The following is a 19,400-nucleotide window of genomic DNA, read 5'->3' on the forward strand; positions in this document are numbered from 1 at the left end:
GCAGCAGAAAAAAAATTAAAGAATTGGAACAGAAAATATCCTACCTGGAGCGGAGTGTGAAGGAAGCTGAGGACAATATCCCTGTGAGGCTGACTGCGTGTAGGGCACGGTAGGAAGCCTCGAGGGGTCGCTCTTCCTCCCATCCTCTCCTGTTCCTGGCAGCAACGGAGGTGCCTATATCGGGAAAATGCCTCTGCTCGGCCGGATGGACATTTTATCTGGATGGTCTGGTAACCTGTGTTTTCTGCATCACTCTGGAGCTCCTTTCACGTCCCATCTCTGTATTTATTCTGGCTCTGCCTGCCACCCCTCTTCCCTGGTGGTGAGTCATGAACTCCCAGGAGAGGGGAGATGGGGGCCAGGACAGATAGGGGAGCTCAGCTGGGCCTAGTACTCGTCATGCTAATCACAAGATGGCCCGGAAATGCAGGAGAGCAAGTGGAATGTTTGATCTGCCCCTGCCTCAGCCCCCTGAACATGATTCACACATCCAGGTCCTTGCCTCTTCCTAATTTCAGCTCTTTCGTTTCCAAGGTTTCTTTTAAATTCAGGATAAAGATATTATCCTTGTTTTAGAGATTGCTTTACATTTTGTGATTGAGGGAGACTATGGCAAGATCTTTACAAAGTTTTGTTAAAGCCAAAGTTACAGTTCTAGTCATTGTAGGTAACTTTTGGGTTTATGTTTTAATGAAGCACTGTTTGTTCAACGAGAACACATCTACTCTTACACCTTTTAGGAGTAAGTCACCACTAGTAGCAGGGTGGAGTGTCTGGCGATTGCGTGGCTTCTATCAGCACAGCTTGCCCATGACCTTGGCCTTACTTCTGGTTTAAATACACAAGAGTAACTTCAGAGTTAAACATCTGAATGTGTTGCAACTGGCTTTTCAACTACAACTGGCAGGTTTCCATTTACAAAATTCCTCATTACATTACAGGGTCTCTCTTGATTGTTATTCAAGAGTTTGCAAATTTGAATATGAACACAGGGTACTTAAACCTACTGTAAAAAGTTACTTCAGAAATAAGTTGAGGTCTTAAAAAAAAAAAAAAAGAAAAATAAGTTGAGGTCTTTACAAAATACTAGGAAGTAGCACCATCTGGTGGGTAAGAGTGAAAGGAGAATTTGGAATTTGCTTATTAAGGAATGTGTGGTTGAGGCCGCCTTTAACACTCATTCTAATTGCGAGAGATATAATCAAGTTTCCAAACAAAAGCCTTTTGAGAGCGTTGGAATTAAGACCTGAGCAGTGAAATCCTCTTCTCAGGAAACAGGGATGAATTTTGTTTCTGATTGACGGCTGCTCACAGGAAACCCAGGTCAGTTCAAGTAGCCTGTGGTAATAATGAGAGGGTTATTTACAACCAGCCTGCGACTATTATTATCAAAAAGCTGAGTGTCTTGCTAATGTTAGACAGTTTAAACATGCTAGGCCAAGGCACTGAGTATGGGCCTCCCATTCGCCTAGGAGTTATTAACAAGGAGTTATTAATAAATTATTAATGAGGAGTAGTTATGAGGAGGAAGCCCTTCCTCATACCTGTTTACTGGCCAGTATCAGAAATTATTGGTGAGATTTTTGGACAAGAACAAGAAAAATAAAAGTTTAAGACTTTTCAGCTTTCCATTGTCTGTGCCTGATTTATTTACCTGACATTTTCTCACAACATGAAGATTTCTTTGTTAACCTAAAACAAATACTTCTGCCAGATATTTCTCCAGCAAAGATAGATTTGTTTGAGATTAGTAAAGAATTGCAAGCATGGCAAGCCCTGTGCAAGTCCCCGCAAACTGGAGAAGGAGCACGCTTTCACAGAGGGGTAAAGGAAGTTGGGAGGGTGACAGTAAACAAAGAGTCCATGGCTTTTTGTGGGCTGAGTCCTTGCCAGGAAAGAAGTCTTTCTTCTTCCCATTGGGCTCTGCTATCCCCTAGCTCCTCTCTCTGGTCTCCCAACCCTATTTAATTGAGGTTTCTGTTTATTCATTTTTTTTTTACAGTCTCCTTGTGCAATTAAGTTTGGAGTTCCATTTGGCCATTTTTGAAAGGTGAACGTCGTTAAACCGAGCAGCAATGTAATGAACCTATTCTGTATCCTACTCTGACACTTCCAGAGCAGCTTTTTCTGTGATGTTCAGTAGCAATGAGAAAATGGTATACATGGTCTCTGATAAGGAAAGGTACAAGAATAGTAGCAAACAGATATTGAAGCCTCGTACAACATGTTACCCATCCATTTATCACTGAGCCTCATTAAGCCAGGTTCCTTGAAGGGACTGTTTTCATCTGACTTTTCCCCCTGTGCTTATCAAAACCAAATGTATCTTATAGTATCCAAGTATATAGAGCAAGAAGTTCCAATCAGCAGGCTTCTGTGGTCAAGAAAGATGGCCTAGCCTGGGAGATGAGATGAAAGCTCAGATCTTGCACCAGTTTACCTCACTTTTTGGTTTTTTTTTGAGGTCCTGTTACCCATTAGCTTTGCCCTCCCACCCGACCTGCATTTTCCATTCCTCTCACCCTACGTAACCACTAATCTACTTCCTATCTCTACAGATTTGACTATTTTGGACATTTCATATGAATGGAATCATATCATATATGGTCTTTGTGATTAGTTTCTTTCACTTAGCACAGTTTTCAAAGTTCATCCATATTATAGTTTACATCAGCACATCATTCCTTTTTCTGGCTGAATACTATTCCATTATATATATATATATATATATATATATATATATTATATACACAACATTTTGTTTATCCATTCATCCTCCAATGGGCATTGGGATTATTCCCACCTTTTGACTATTATGAATAATACTGTTTTAAACATTAGTGTACATGTTTTTATGTGGACATATGCCTTCGATTCTCTTGGAATGGAATTACTAGGTCTTAAATGTGGAATTATTAGGTTATATGTTAAGTGTGTTTAATAAAGACTGCCTGATTTTTCAATCCTGGCTCTATTTCTTTTCCTGTGTTTTTAGGCAAGTTATATCTCAATTACTTTATCTACAAAATGGAACCAACAGCACTTCATATGATTGTTTTAAAGATTAAGCAAATTACTGTGTAAGAGGCTCATAATATATTTATAAACATCATATAAGCGTTTCTTTAAAATCAATTTCCAGATCATCCTTCTTAAAGATTTTATGAGAATCCTTAAGCCAGAATGACAAAAGGAATGGTCTCATGTTTGCTCAGATCTGGACAACCCTTCCTGTGCTATCCCAGCTCTACTAAGCATTTTCTGTTTTCCCAGGATGTCTAACCCACATTGTTCTGTGTTTGAATTGTGGCTTCTTTTCTTCAGTGCCTTATAGGGATTAATAAATACTGCTTATTCCTTACACTGTCAAAAGACCAAATTTCACCTCAATATGAACTTTTTAGAGGCTTTAGTTCCCTGCAATATAGTTTGCAAACAGTTGTCTTCCTTACTGCTTTACTTGTAAACTATGGGGAAGATTTTTAATTACTTTCTTGGCCCTAGACTCTTAACCTTAGTTTCTTACCCTGTGTCTCTATCACATGGCCCTCAAGGAGCCAGTTTTGTTCTGCTCCAGTTTTGGTAAAAATCCCTTACAATTTATCCTGTCAGTGGACACTTAGGTTGCTTCCATGTCTTGGTTATTGTAAATAGTGCTGCTATGAACATTGGGGTGCATGTGTCTTTTCAAATTACTGTTCCTTCCAGATATATGCCCAGGAGTGGGATTGCTGGATCTGAACATCAGACTTGCCAATCCCTACAATGGCATAAGCCAATTCTTTAAAATAAATTTCTCTCTCCAACCAATATGGGGTATACATATATCATATATGTGTGTGAGTATACATACATATACAGTCATCCCTCAGTATCTGTAGGGGGTTGGTTCCAGGAGCCTCCACAGGTACCAAAATCCATGGATACTCAAATCCCTTATATGAAATGATGTCATACAATGAGTACAGTTGGCCCTCCTTGTCCACAGATATGAAAGCTGACCATATGTGTATACATACATATACGTATATGTACACCTGCACACACACATTCACACACACACACACAAGCATCCTAATGGTTCTGTTTCTCTGGAAAAGATGCTAATACAATAGTTGTTCTGAATGAAGAACTGATTTGACAAGAAAAATTTGTAAAGCAGTCAAAGAAAACTCAGAAAGTACTATTTCCCTCTCAACCTATTTTCTATTGGTCAATTTTTGAATATATATGAAGCAGCTGATATAGAATATGTTTCATGATAATACCTTCCATTCTCCCAATGAAGTATGCACACTTAATATACTCAAGTAGGAAATACGGTGAAACAAGGATGCTTGCTGTTGTTTGAGGTAGTTGATTTGCCTGTTGTGGCCTGAGTGTGTCCTTGCTCAAGGCATTCCCTGCATTCGGAATATTTTCCTCCTGGTCATCCTTTGTCCAAATGGCATGTAGCCCATTTTCTGAGGCACAGTTCAATGACTCTTCGAATCTAAAATGCCCAATTCCTCCAGCTGAACGTTGTCGCTATCCCTTTTGAACTCTGTTTCTCTTACAGTGTTCATCACTTTACATCCTGAATTATAGTGATTTGTGTGCTTGTGTTGTTCCCACCTCTAGAAATAACAATCTTCTTGAGGGTAGTAGTTACTGATAAATCATAGATTTCCATCAGAAACTTCTGTAGCTCCTTGCTAAGATACCTTGATAAATACATGCTGAATAAATAGACCTTTGTGTGTCATTTTGGTCTCTGGAGTTTAAGCTCTTCTCTCTAATTTGTGCTACAATAAGTCCTATGAGTAATTTCTATCAGAATGACTGTAATCATTCATATATGATAGTGGTGAATATTTACTAGGTAGTGAAGGACTAAAAAGCAGCAGTGTGGGGTTTTAGCTATGAGCTTGCAAGTTGGCATCAGATGACATTTTAAATGAGGGAATTTTATGAACAGAAGTAGTAAAATCACACAGCCTTTGAAGTATACTCTGGTGACCGTAAAGTTACCAAGGTATTTCCTTGTTCTCCCATGAGCATTCTTGATATTTATCAGTAGTCTGAACTCACTGCTAAATATGTAACAAAAGCAAAGGACAAGTATCTGTGTACCCATCAAATATTTCACTTTCAAAGATACTTCTCTGCCCTCAATGAACAGTGTGTACTTTTCATCTGAATTCGGAACACTTTACTGACTTTGCATTATGTGAACAGACACAATAGCACAAAGAGATAGAATGACTTCTCAGGGATAAAAAGCAGAAGTGAAATCTATTTTAGATTCCAGAATTTTAAAATTCCTACTTAGCATATTCAGCAACCAATATTCCTAGTATCTCTGAAAGAAAATTTTGGGGAATGGTATTATTGGTGAACAGAGATTTTTTTTTTTGAGTTCTATTCAACTAGTTGTACACTTTATGCATCTAAAAGTTCTCAAAACCAGCATTACTGTAGAAGACAAGAGTAATAATACAAAAAACACTCAGGTCATTGATCCAATATTTATTCATTGATAATATCTAATAGCATCATGTTGAGTGCTGAGGATATATCCATGAAGAAAACCTAGCACCTGGCCGCCCCGCTCTCTCCCTCTTCGGAGATGGCCCGCATTATGTCTGTGGAATGTGTACCTACTTTTAATCTGAGCACCCAACCCCCACAACTTGTGGCCTTTCTCTTGCCTTTCAATGTATCTCTCTGAATAAATCTACCTTCTCTCAATGGTGGCTCGCACATGAATTCTTTCCTGCACAAAGCCATGGACCCACACTTGGTAGGGCACGTCCCAAGGGCTCAGCCAAGACCTGGGACTGAGCCCTCCTCACGCCCCACGTCCGTTTTCCTGCATCATATCTCTGGCGCCCAACGTGGGGCGTTTACATAAAGAAACAGGACTCAAAGGGCATAATCTCAACCCGCCGATTGGGTTATGGCTCCCCTCTCTTTGGAGGGTGGCAGGGGGTTTCAATTAGCCCTTAGGTAGCGGCTGATGCTGCCTGCAGGTTCTGGCAGAGACCAGCTCTCTAGCCGTGAAGGAGCCCACAGAGCCCAAGGCTTTTCTCCTCTGGATCTTTTCTGTCTCTCCTCTATCACTCTATCTCTTTGGACTCAAGAAGATCCACCAAGGCAACCACTCAGACATCCAAATTAAGACCACATGGCCAGTAATTGGCAGCCTGATTGGTCTTTCGTCGTTTTAGAGAGTTAAACTGCTGTTACAAAGGTGCTCCATCACCAAGAAGTTTCATAAGAATATTATGAAAGCACTTACAACAGTTCCACGTCAAGATAACAGCTATGTGATCGGCTATGTGAAGATTCCAGGCCAAACTGCACTTGGATGCAAAAACAAAAGGCTGTCCTGCACCTGGGGCCCCTAAATTAGGCATTCAGAGATTTTTACTTCCTGATAGGCAGGATCAAAGCCCCTACTGAGCCTGGAAGTAGTTTCAGAAGATGGACCTTCGCCCCTCTGCCACCCCATAAGATTATGGGAGTAAAATCTCTGAGGGTGGAATGAGACAGGATGGAAGGGGGCAGGGCACAGCCATTCAAGGAGTGCCACAGCAATTAACATCAAAATGGTGAACGATTCAACTCCCAGTAGGCCTTGAGGCTCAGGATGGTGGGAGATTTAACTTCTAGTAGACCTTGAGCTTCATTATACTCTCATTGTAATATATTATCATGGTGCATAACATGCCCATGGGCACCAATGCAGTCCCAAGGCTAGCCACAAAAGGTCAAAGAGTGGGAAATGGCCAACCTCCTGGGAATCCCAGCCCCTTCCCCTTAGACTCGTCCTTCTACTTATTAGCATATGAAGCCACCAAGCCCATAAAAACCAGCAACGCGGCGCCTCGGGGCCACCCCTCTCTCTCTCCCTCTTCGGAGATGGCCCGCATTCTGTCTATGGAGTGTGTACCTACTTTTAAACTGAGCACCCAACCCCCACACCTTGTGGCCTTTCTCTTGTCTTTCAGTGTATCTCTCTGAATAAATCTACCTTCACTCAAAAAAAAAGAAAAAAAAGAAAACCTAGCACCTACCCTCAAGAAGACCACTGAGTACTGGGAGAGTGGGGGTGGATCACAGACACCAAACCAACTGGTTAATTTTGATTGTTGTTTAATGTTATTTTTCATTTTCCTGCTGTCAACTTACTGTAGTAGAATAAATGATCTCCTTTTCTATCTTGCACCTGAAAAGTTGAGCTCTGTCCTCCCTTTCTATTGCAATCCCCCTTTCCCTGCTCAAAAAACACAAACAGAACTCTTCAGAAAGAAAGTTAAACTGTTCTGGATTCAGGCCCATTGAGGAAAATTATCACAGAAGGGGAATGGACAGAGGTTATTGATTGGAATTGAAGAGGAAGATGACTGACACCTAGAGGAGATTTCCAAACGTAGGTAGGGACTTGGGTTCTTACTCTCACTCGGAATCTCAGTAAGTGGCAGGACCTCTGATAAGAAATGTATGTACACGGCTGGTGGCTCAATCTCTATTGCCACAGTCTTTTGAGCCTTGAAGAAGGCTCTGGGGCTGAGATGACCTTGGAGGAAGGGTACCACACAAGCAACAGAGTAGCCTACCTTAAAATAGGTCACATGGGCTTGAGCAATGAGCATGGCAACTAGGCAGCTAGAATGAACTCAGATCAAGAATCCTTTCTTCCATGATGATATAGGATGAACTCTATAATAACCCCAGGAGTCATGAATAACCTCAAGGAGGAGCTTTTGTGTAAGTAATATTAAATACGTTGACAAGCGTTTTCAGTAAATTTTTTTTGATTTTTCGAAATAAGGTAGTATGATTTTTGTTTCACCCAAATCTCATGGGGCAATTTCATATTCCTTACAGTCAGATAGATAGATAGATAAGTACTAACATGGGGAATGTACTGGGTGTTAGAAATGCTCATAGGAGAAAGCAACTACCAGATTTCCTAGATTTTAAAACTTGTCTGGTCACTTTGGTATTTCTCTATTGGAATATGTCTTAAAACTAATGCATACCTTTACTATTTTCTTTGTTTTGCTTTAATTTTCCAAAAAAAAGCTGATATTTTATTTTAATAATGAGAAGGGATAATTTTCTTTTATATAAAAATACAAATATAAAAGGCTGACATTTTTAGAGTCAAGGAAATATCATCATTTCCTGTAGGGAACTAAAGGAGACAGGAAGGTATCATAGAGGAACTAATTTTTTTTAATAGATTCAAAAGATGAATAGTGAATGAAGTGGAGTAGATGAAAATAAATGGAAAAAGCATCATATGTGCAAGAAAACCTGAGCATATCATTGGCAGGCAAATGACTTAGCACCTCTTAGCCAATATGCAAAAACTACTTGTTGACTATTTTGTTAGAGAGTATGGAAAATTATATTAATAAAAAAATTGCATAGAAATAAATTCCTTTGCCAATTGACTTCTACTGGTCAAAGCACAATGAATGTTCTGAAAAAAATGTGACCACTTAGTTGGATGCATGTTCATACATCAAAATTTAAATAAAAAGATGAATCATGTCCGCATTAAGAAGCATTGTTACCGGCATCTTGGACCTTGGCATTTTGGCTGTTTATTACTGCTTATTTGCAAGAAAGCTCAGTATAGAGAGCTAATTCTAGCAAGAAGAGTTTTGCATTTTTATTTCTGCTTCAGGCCTTGTCTCTTTTGGCAGAAATGGGACCAAAAATTTACATGTTGCCAAAGATGACAGGTCAAAGCCTGCAGTATCTGGCAACATATTTTCCTTGTAATCCAGGACTGTGCGGCACTTGGAGAAGCTGGCACCCGGCTGGGGCTTCCATGTGGCCCATGCCTTAATCTAGCTGTGAGTTCAAGGAACTTTGAGAAGCAAAACTGTGTTTGTGAGAGGGACGTGAAATGAGGCAGTATAGTAAATTACTGTTTTAATGAGATACTGTGGCAAACATCATCTCTCTTGATCCCTGCATCCTTGTGCTATAGTGTCATAACTTCCATGTTAAATGATGAAACTGAAACTGAGGAAATTAACCTACCTTAAATGAGACTAATCAAACAACACATAAGTAGAGGCTGGAGTGTAGGTCCTCTGAATCTCAACTCATGTCCTGCCCACTACTCCCCTAAACAGGCACTGTGACTCTTTTATCCAAGTGAGAGATTCTTTTGTTTGTTCAAATAAATCAATATACTTGATATTCCAAGAATTGTTTATGCCACAAGTATTAAAGCAAATGAAAGAATGAAAGTAAATCATCCAACTGGTTTAGATTAGAAAAATGCCACATCTCCTTTTTTTTTCAAATGGAGGTACTGGGAATTGAACCCATGACCTCACGCTTGCTAAGCATGTGCTCTACCACGGAGCTATTACTCTCCCCCCAGCACGTCTCCTTTTTGTACACTCAGTGTAGGGGGCCCCTACACAATGATCAGGCTCCCGGTTGCTAATGGTGGAAGCTACAGCTTATTATCTGACTTCTTCTAAAATGTGAACCATAACAAAAGGGACAACCACATAATTGGAGCCATGACTGCCAGGGCCCCGCCCACATCCTGGAAGGCTCCTGGTTTTCAATGGAGTTGGTAGCTGTTGTGAAAAATGGCAAATTCAAATCCAAGCAGTTGTGGTTTGTAAAGCTCTTTATAGAGTTAAGGTAAGCAAATTTATTTGTAGCAAAATACATGCAATGAAAGTCCTTTGGGATAAACATTCCTAAGTAAGTTGCTGAAACACTGTGGATTTTTTAACCACAAAGTAATTCCCTAGTAATCAGTTTTGAATGCTGACAGGCTTGTTTTCTTCCTGGTTTCTTATTTCTGACCTTTTTAATTCCTTACTTTAGCAACAGTAAAAATATTCCAACATAATTCTTTCCAAGGACTCTCTGTCAGCAGCTGTGAAACCTCTAAACTCTGTTTTTATTCGGCTGGTCATTAAGTAAGGTCAGCGTGGGGCTTATGTCACACTTTCTAGTCAAATTAAACAGCTTTTCAACTGGTGAGAAATGAAGAGTCCTGATTACCAACATCCCAAGTTTCTGAAACCTACCATGACATTGCTATTATGTGGTAGACAAAAAGTCTGTGCTAAATTTCTGACTAACACGTTGAACTCATTCATCTACCAACTTATTTTATTATTGTGTATGTGGGGTTTTTTGTTTGTTTGTTTTTCCTTGCTCTCTTATTTTAGTAAAAAGACTGAAATGAAAGAATTTGAAAAAATCAAAACGGGACAGACTTTAATATGCCAGGAGAATTATTTATTTGACAGATGGGAAACTAAAGTAAATAACATGCAAACCACAGACTCAAACCCCCTTTTAGATATATACTCTGCTACTATTATCTGCACGCACACACACACACACACACCCCCCCGCCAGAGCAGCGGGTACCTTTTGGAGGAAGTTCTTGCTAAAATCATAAGGTTAGTTTATAAGCACAGTTTATGACTCTTCTTTTATTGAAAGGGCGTGACCAAATGCTATTGAACACAATGGTGATTCAGCGTATTGTATTTTTTGGTAGAATGTTAACACTCCTATGAAAGTTCCAATTCAAGATCTTAAAGAGTTGGCTGAATATCAATGTGTGCTCACCCAGGTCATAAAGTCATAGTAGTGAGAATCATAGCTACTTCTCAAGATTTCTTCAAGATCCTTAAATTGTATTTAAAGAGTCTTCATATTTGGTTTCCAATTACCTTTTTAAATTTGTATTTGTCCCCTGTTACCTTAACCTCCCCGGCAGCAGCATAAAACATGGTTTTCTGGCATTGCTTCTTTGTAAAAACAATTTTTTTTTTTTTTTTGGCCTAGAAATACTTCTACTACTTCTGTATCTGACAGCATTTTAATGTCCTCTACTCACATAGCACCTCCTCGGTGAAATACTTTTCAATGACCTTAGGGAGAGTTGAGCAGTTACCATCTCTGAGTTTTAACAACACTCGGTTTATACCTGTGTTATAGCACCTAACACCATAATGCGTGCTGTCACTAAACTCCACTAACATTTATAAAATTTTGGAACTGTGACAAGAACTAGAAATATAATTATAAAAAAACAACCAATCAAACAAAAGTTGGGGTGGAGTCCCTGCATAGAGGGGAGGTAAATCCATCCACATGCTTATATGCAACTTAAGGGTAATGATCATGCCTTGATTTATCTTTAAATTATCAGTCCTAGGCCAGGGCTTGATCTATGAAACATATATGGTAAATATTTATTGAATTGTATCAGAATTTCAGAACTGAAGTTCAGATTTCCTGATCATGAATAAAAGAACATTTCCTTAACCAGATATCTCTTCATGTCACTGCTACATTCTAGAAAAAGGCAGAGGTTTATTATATAAATATTTCATATTTATTCACATAATGATAAAAAAAAACTGCAGCTATTAGTCAAAAATCTGACTTTGGAAAGTTTTAAGTATGGTTAAACTAGTTAAACAGTGTGTTCTGTGGGATGTTTGTATGTATTACAGGGAAAAAGGAGTTCTGCAGTTATGCAAATTTAGGAAACATTGGGTTAAATGCAGTTAAATAACTTTATTATATGACTTCTCAAATATTGGGGTGTGTTGCAAATCTCTAAGAGGAGGATGGAGTCTGATTCATTTCCCAAACTTATTTGGCAAAGGAATCTTTTCATCCATGAGGAGCTTATGAAGAGTGACCATGTAATTTATTGCTCAACCTGGGGCACTTTTGGGTGCAAGAGAGAGAGCTATTAATAATTATGTTAGGTGTAAACTGGGATTATGCCAGGCAAACCAGGACGTATGGTCACCCTAATCCTACAGGATTAGTTTCCTTTTGAGATAGGGTTTGGAAAAAAACAAACAAAACCTAAACTAACATGGTCAAAGTTCAAAACTACTTGTATGTTAATATATACCCAGGATTAGTATTTGTGTTGATGATAACAGCAACTGGGAGGTCACAAGATGACTCAATATCATGATATATTTTTATTTTTCCAGCACAAGGATCCTTACCATTTTTACATCTTTTTCTTTGAAACTGTACAATTTGAATGATGGAAGTGACAATAGAGTTATGCTGTCTGGGGAAGAATAATACACAATGGAATGCCTCATTTAGCTGTTGGGATGATGATTGAAAAATATTGGCTTCTGGCCGTGAGGCCATCCCCATCCCACCCAAAATACTAGGATTGCACAGACCAACACTCTCTCCCTTCTTTCACACTGAGCATTGACCATATTGTGTAAATGAGTTCAACCACAGAAAAGCACCAGTATTTCTCGCTTAGGTGCAAGGGAAAAAAGCTCCAAAATGTGGAATAACCCCAGGTCTAGACTAGCATTGTCCATAGAAATATAATGAGAGTCACTGTATAACTTTAAATATGCTCCAATAGTCGCCTTACAAAATGTTTTAAAGTAACAGGTGGAATTAAATTTAATAATATTTTTAACTCAACATACCCATGGTAATTATTTCAATATACAGTCAATCTAAGAATATTAATGTGATATTTGCTTTTTTTTTCCATACTAAATCTTTGATGTCTGGGGTGGATTTTACACTTACAGCCAAACTCAGTTCCAATGAGACACATGTCAAGTGCTCCATAGCCACAAGTGGCCAGGGGTTATTACCATATTGGAGAGTGAGTTCTAGAATCTCTTGCGTATTTTTGTATTTGGCTGTCCAGATGATTTCATATATTCTTAGGGGATGAGTTACATCCCCTAAGAATGACTTTCATCACCTAAGAATATGTGAAAAATAAAAAGATATCACTGTATTGAATCATCTTATGATCTTCCTATTGCTGTTATCATTGCAGTTTCAACACAACTACTTACTGAAGAAAAATAGGCAATGAGAATGACAGTTGTTGGCATTTCTTACTTTCCTACATACTAGCCACTGTGTCAAATGCTCCCACACATTACCTGATGCAATCCCTGTGCCTGTGAGGTAGTTACTATTTGTATCCCTATTTAATGAAAGAGAAAACTAAGGTTGGGAGATAGCAAATAACTTGCCCAAGGCTGTCAACTGATAAGATAAGGCCATGTGGTGCTATAGACTCCAATAACAAGGATGCTGACCCACCTGACCCAGTGCCCCAGTTTCACATTTCTGCTCAACCCCTTACCAAATGTGATCATTTGGCAGATCATTTACTTAGCAAAGGTAACGGGTTCTGTTCTGGTTCTGTCGTAAAGATTCAATGACTACACTAACATAAAGATTTAGCACAAAACCCATCACATATTAAGCTCAATAAATGTTGGCCTTGTTGGTATATTATTTCTATTACTAGTAATGTTACAAGTATTGTAAAGTAGCAGAGCCTGGAATCAAACTCTGGTCTATCTGGTTTTAGGGCAACATATATTGTATTACAGCTAATTCCAAAAAGACAATAATATTACTTGTCATTGTATGACAGTTTTTGATGTGCACTCAATGAATTTGTTTTTATTTTGCAAACTTCCCTAAGATGTTCAAAAGATCGAAGAAATAGATAATTCATGCTATCTATCTATATTACAATTCTACCTATACAAATCTATCTATATTACAATTTATGTAGTAAAAAACAGCCAAGGTAACTCAGTTTGAACTTTTCAGAAGAAAAGTATTACATAAATCCAAGAAACCATACTTAAAATGTTTTAATTTATTATGACATTTCAAGAATTAAGGTTGATTCTCAACTAAGTCCATACCATTAAAAAGTTTATCTAGAGATGAAACATTTAAAATAACTTTTGTTTTGGAAATCTTCAAACATGCTCAAAATAGAATTTTATAATAAACCTACATGTACCAATCAGGCAGCTTCAACAGTTAACAGTACAATTTTATTTCATCTGTACCTTTTCTACTGCCACCATTATCGCCACTGTATTATTTTAAAGCAAATTTCAGACATCACATTATTTCACTTCACAATATTAACGTTGTATACCCCTAAAAGATAAGGATTTTCTGTGGAAAATCTCAGCCTTAGACTGAAGATACTATTTTCCAAAAGATAGTCTTAATTTGGGAATCTCAATTTTAATTCCCTTTCATTGTTACTTTCCTAAGAAATTTCCAGTTTATAGCACTGATATCAGCATTTCATTTGATCTTGGACAATGGTTCTCAAACTTTTTGTTCCCAAAGCCCTTAACACCCTCAAACTTATTAAGGATCTCAAAGAGCTCTGGTTTATGTGAGTTATCGATTGATGTTTACTATGTCAGAAATTCATACTGAGAAATTTTTTAAAAATTAATTCATTTAGAAGGGGAATATATGTATGTATATGTATGACTGAGACATTATGTTGCACACCAGAAATTGCCGCAACATTGTAAACTGACTATACTTCAATAAAAAAATTAATTTTTTAAAAAATAACAATGTAGTTTAGTTGAAGTGTGGAATCATAAACCCAATAACATGTTAATATGAGTAGCACATCTGTATGGAAATAGCTTTATTTTCCAAAACAAAACTAAACGAGTGAGAAGAATGGCATTGTTTCACATTTTTGCAGATCTCTTACTGTCTGCTTGATAGATTCATCTGGATTCTCATATATATATTTCTGCATTTAATCTGTTGCAGTTTATTGTTGGTTGAAGAATATGAAGTATAATGAATGAAGGTAAGAATCATCAATATAGGCTAAAAACATGGGTGGAAGTGTGAAGAGGGATAGGACATTTAGATAGTGAAAGATCTCCCTCCTAATTATTTGTGAATCACAAATTCATTAAAAAAATTGTAATTTTTTGCAGTTGCAATTGTAATTTTACAGTGGAGAAACCAAGTGGACACCATCTTTACTGAGCTGGTATCACCAAAATGGGAAACTGACATCAAGTTCTTCTGATGCGGTGCCTGAGAAGATCACAGCATCACTTTTGTTATACTTGTGTCAAAAGATTCATAGCCTGCTTCTAATCACTAGGAAACTCACATCAAAGAACACAGTACAAAACAATTGTCCCAGACGCTTAAAGATACCACTGTCATGAAAGAACCCCCCCCCCTGCAAAAAGCTGGGGAACTTGTTCTAGATTAAAAACAACTTAAAAAAAAAAAAAGACATAGCGATTAAATATAATGCATGTTCTTGAATTGGACCCTGGATCAGGGCAGAGTTGGGGGGGTGTGGAGGTATAACATGAAGCCAATTGCCAAAGTTTAAATATGTATCAAACAATAGAAAATTGCATTGAACTAGTGTTAAATTTCATAAATTTCATCCTTGTACTATGATTTTTTAAGAGAATATCCTTATTGTTAAGAAATACTAACAGGTATCTTTGGGGTGAAGAAGTATGTCTATGATTCTCTCAAATGATTCATGAAAAAATTAATAATATGGATAGATAGATATGATATAGAATAATAGAGCAAATGTGGCAAAATGTGAATAATTGATGAGTCTCATTGAAGAGTATATAGGGGTTTCTTGCGTTAGTCTTATGTCTTCTCTACGAAAATTATTTCAAAATAAGTAGCTAAAAATAATAATATTAATTTGGAATTTTAGAAATTCAGCTAAAATTTCTCCCAAGTATACTAAATTATCAAAGGCATACAGAATTAAAAACACACATTAATGAAGAAAAGTTCCCTAATGCCTTTCTTAATTTCCCATTTTAGAAATATAAAGGAAGGAGATGGAAAAGATGAACTTGTGATGAAATTAAAATAATTGTGTTATTTATTAACACGTTTTCTGAACTGAATACTTTTTATAAAAATACAAAGTTCTGTTTATAATCAAAATGCACTTATCTAGGACACAGTCAAAGTATTTCACAGTTTTATGGAAATAAACACATAGTCATTTTAAATCAATTCAAATAAGCAAGATGCAGTAAAACCTATCACATGCTATCAGTGATATAAGTACCTGGAAAAATGAAATATAGAAACATAGAACCTATCCTGGAGGAGTTTATAATTTCATCAAACGAAAAGTTGTTTTATGCATGAATTAAAAAGTAAAATAACTGGCACATGATTTACTGCCCAAACATCAGTTATCAGTCAGCCCTATGGAGTGGAAATACAATGCAAGCCATTTAAGTAATTTTAATTTTCTAGTAGCCAAATTTAAAAAGAAAAAATAAACAGGTCAAGTTAATGTTGGTAATCTGTTTTATTTAACCCAATCTATCCAAAATATTATTTTCACATACAATTAATATGAAAATTAATAAGATGTTTTACATTCTTTTTTAGTACTAAGACTCAGAAATCTGTGTGTATTTTACATTTCTAGCACATTTCAATCAGATCAGCCACAATTCAAGTACTCAACAGACCACTATACTATGACCAGTGGCTATAATTTCTCACATTTGCTCAGAGCAAGTATAAATAATGATGGGAGAATTTCTTCCATAAAAATAGCACAGTGGCAGCATATCACTTAGCAACTGTATCCATATGACCCTTCTGTAAATTTAATCCAAGTTTCCCTTGGTCTCATCATCTTAGGTATACAAAAGGGTTTTGATTAATAGCAATTATTCAAATTCAGTGAGCTTGCTGTTCTTTGCATTTCACAGGACAATGGTCGGTTCCAAAATTCCTCTTCCCCACAGTATTTTTTTCAGGGTCCAGGGTTGTCCTGCACGTGTTCACAACCAATCCCCATACCTACCTCAGTTGAAAGTCACTTGAAGGGACGCATCACCACTGTCAAAAGCTGTGTCTCCCAGTGAATCTCAAATCTGCAGTTTAAGCATCAGAAATGGCACCACATTCCAGTCACAATTTATCGTGCTAGTGCAGCAATGTCTTGTTCCAAGATGTAGAAGATGTTCCTGTCCCAAATCTTGTCTTCTGTCATGAAAATAGCTCCGTCAGCTTCCACCCAAAGCATCTCTTCTCAAGAGGCTCTAACTTAGGAGGAGATCAGGAAAGAGACCTGGTGCCCTCTGTATTATTTGTTTCCAGCGCCCCGGCTCCCCCATACTAAACTTCCTCAGCCTTCCTACAGCCCCAAACCGAAGTCCTCATGACAATTAACCCATGAAAAGCAAGCTCTTTGCAGGCCTGTCCTACCAGTTGTCATAAGATGCTTAGTCATGTCTAAATCCTGGCAGTGGACACAGTCTACTTTGAAGCTAAGATCTCTACCATATGGGGATTTACACACATTAAAAAAATATTTTTTTTAATTTATTAGGGGGGAGGTAATTAGGTTTACTGAATTACTTTTAGAGGAGGTACTGGGGATTAGAACCAAGGACCTTGCACATGCTATGCATTCGCTCTACCACTTGCGCTATACCCTCCCTTCTAAAATGGGTTACGGACTAGTAAGTATTTGGTATTCCAGAGATAGCCTCTTCTGTTCCAACTCCACTAATTTTCCAGATGAATAAAGTGGCCTGACCAGTCTGAGGCAGCACCTGAGATAAAAGTGATCTCCTCTATTTTTCCAAATTGCCGCAGGTCTACCACTTCTGGTTTAGTGGGATTTCCATCACACCAGTTGCCTAGGGAAGTTTGCTGTTTTAAAGATTCATGTGGAGGATGATGACAAAAAGGTGTGTGTGTGTTTTGAGGGGGGCAGTCTTTTTGTATGTCATTCAATGGGGAGAAAAAAGAAAAAGGAATCCAGAGATTGAAATGAAAAAAATCCAAATCTAAGTCTCTGTGGAAAATTGGCTTCACTCGGCATTTCATACATGGCATACAGTAAAGTCACTCTATTCTTGCATATAATTTTTGTCTTATTCCAGATGTGGTTGAGAACAAACAACAAAGCCATTGGTTATTTTCTATTTATGGTCCTACTATGGAGTACAGAACATGGACTCTAACAGCATTTTTTAAGATCTATAAGGTTTTTAAAAAATAATATTTGAGATATTTGATGAGCTGTTCTCTTGTTCAATCATTCATTCATTCAGCAAGTGCTTATTTAGCACCTATAATGTAATAAGCACTAAGCTAGTTGCCACATATATACTGGAAAAGAAATTTCCCTTGTCTCTTATAATGATAAGAAGAGTCACAAAAACAAGAAGACAAGGATATAAAGGACAGAAGAATAAGAAGAGAAGCAATTTCAATACTGTCTATGGTAAAGGTACACATAGAAGACAGACCTAACCCAGAAAAAGGTACACTGGTGTCAACCAAAAACAAAATTGCAGGAGGCTGTAAATAAGAAGAGTTTATCTGGGGTCTTGAAATTTGGGAGACAAAGATTCAGGTAACTGTAAAAGAGTATTCCAAGGAAGAGAAAGAATTAGAGGCTTATAAAGACAAAAAGCCACAAGGTTGTTAAAAGTTGCCTGGCAAGAATTGTGATTGACTCTGATGCGAGTCAGGAAATATTTGTCCTTAAGGAATTAGAAGTTGTTTTACAGTAGGGGGTCTGATAAGTAGATAGACTGCCTTGAGTTATTTTAGGGTAAAAGTCTGATAAGTATCTTGACTTTCTGGTAGGTATTCTGGATGATTCCATCAGGTCGAAAAGTCAGATTCCATCGGGTTGAGATGTTCATTGTCCCATTTCCTTAAAGATCCCCCAGCTACATTTTAGAGAGCTCTCTTAGCAATATTGATTCCATTTTTACTTTCCTTTCACATTGGAAGTAGTGATATCAAACTTAAGACATAAGTATGAGTTGGAATTATCTGGGAAAAGAAGGATGAAGACGGGGTAGATGAAGAATGCTGAGCTTAAGAGTCAGAAGGGAAAGTTCATTAGAAGACCCAGAGGTGAGCGAGCACATGTTCAAGTTACTGAAGAGCTTCACAGAGGAGGGACCAAGAGATGAGGCAGGTAAGATGTACTTCAGTCAGATCAGGAAAAGCCCTGAAGAACGTTAGTGATATTGACTTCACTGTAAGCAGAATGGAAGGGGTTTTGAGAAGCTTTTGACAAGATGTGATCTGCATTTCAGAAAGATCCTATGACTGCAGAGTTGAACAGGAATCACAGGACGAGAGATCCAGCATTTGCAGTTACCCAGTGACAAAAGGCAGACACGACCTCGGATTGTGGTGATGGAGACTGGTAGGAGTAGCCAGGGACAGACTTAGCAGGAAAAAGAGGCAGAATTGACAGGATTTGCTAACTAATTTAAGGGCAGGGCAGGGGACCATATCTCACTGGTGAGCAAAGCGTGGAGGCAAGAATTTGGCTCGTGAGCCAAATTCTCCACTGCCACCCACTCCTGATTCTCTATTGCCTAGCCAACTGTCACACAGGACGTAGTGAGAAACAAATATTTGATGATTGGATGGATGAGTATGAATTTACTGACTACATGAATTCATTAATTAAAAAGCAGAGAACTCAAGGGGAGATGTAAAAACAAAGAATAAACATTGCTAAATTAAAAAGCTCAATTTGAACAATCAAAAATTCC

The 19,400-nt window shown here is 37.8% G+C and overlaps 1 long non-coding RNA gene across 1 annotated transcript in view; it reads left to right on the forward strand.

Moving 5' to 3' along the window:
* LOC135321732 (uncharacterized) overlaps window positions 1-14,901 on the forward strand; it is a 107,649-nt gene extending 92,748 nt beyond the window's left edge. The window contains exon 4 of the long non-coding RNA XR_010381769.1: window positions 14,790-14,901. This is a non-coding gene — a long non-coding RNA (uncharacterized LOC135321732). The remainder of the gene's footprint in view (window positions 1-14,789) is intronic.
* Window positions 14,902-19,400: the final 4,499 nt, after the last annotated feature.

The sequence above is a fragment of the Camelus dromedarius genome, chromosome 7 (assembly GCF_036321535.1).
Source record: "Camelus dromedarius isolate mCamDro1 chromosome 7, mCamDro1.pat, whole genome shotgun sequence".
Taxonomy (NCBI): domain Eukaryota; kingdom Metazoa; phylum Chordata; class Mammalia; order Artiodactyla; family Camelidae; genus Camelus; species Camelus dromedarius.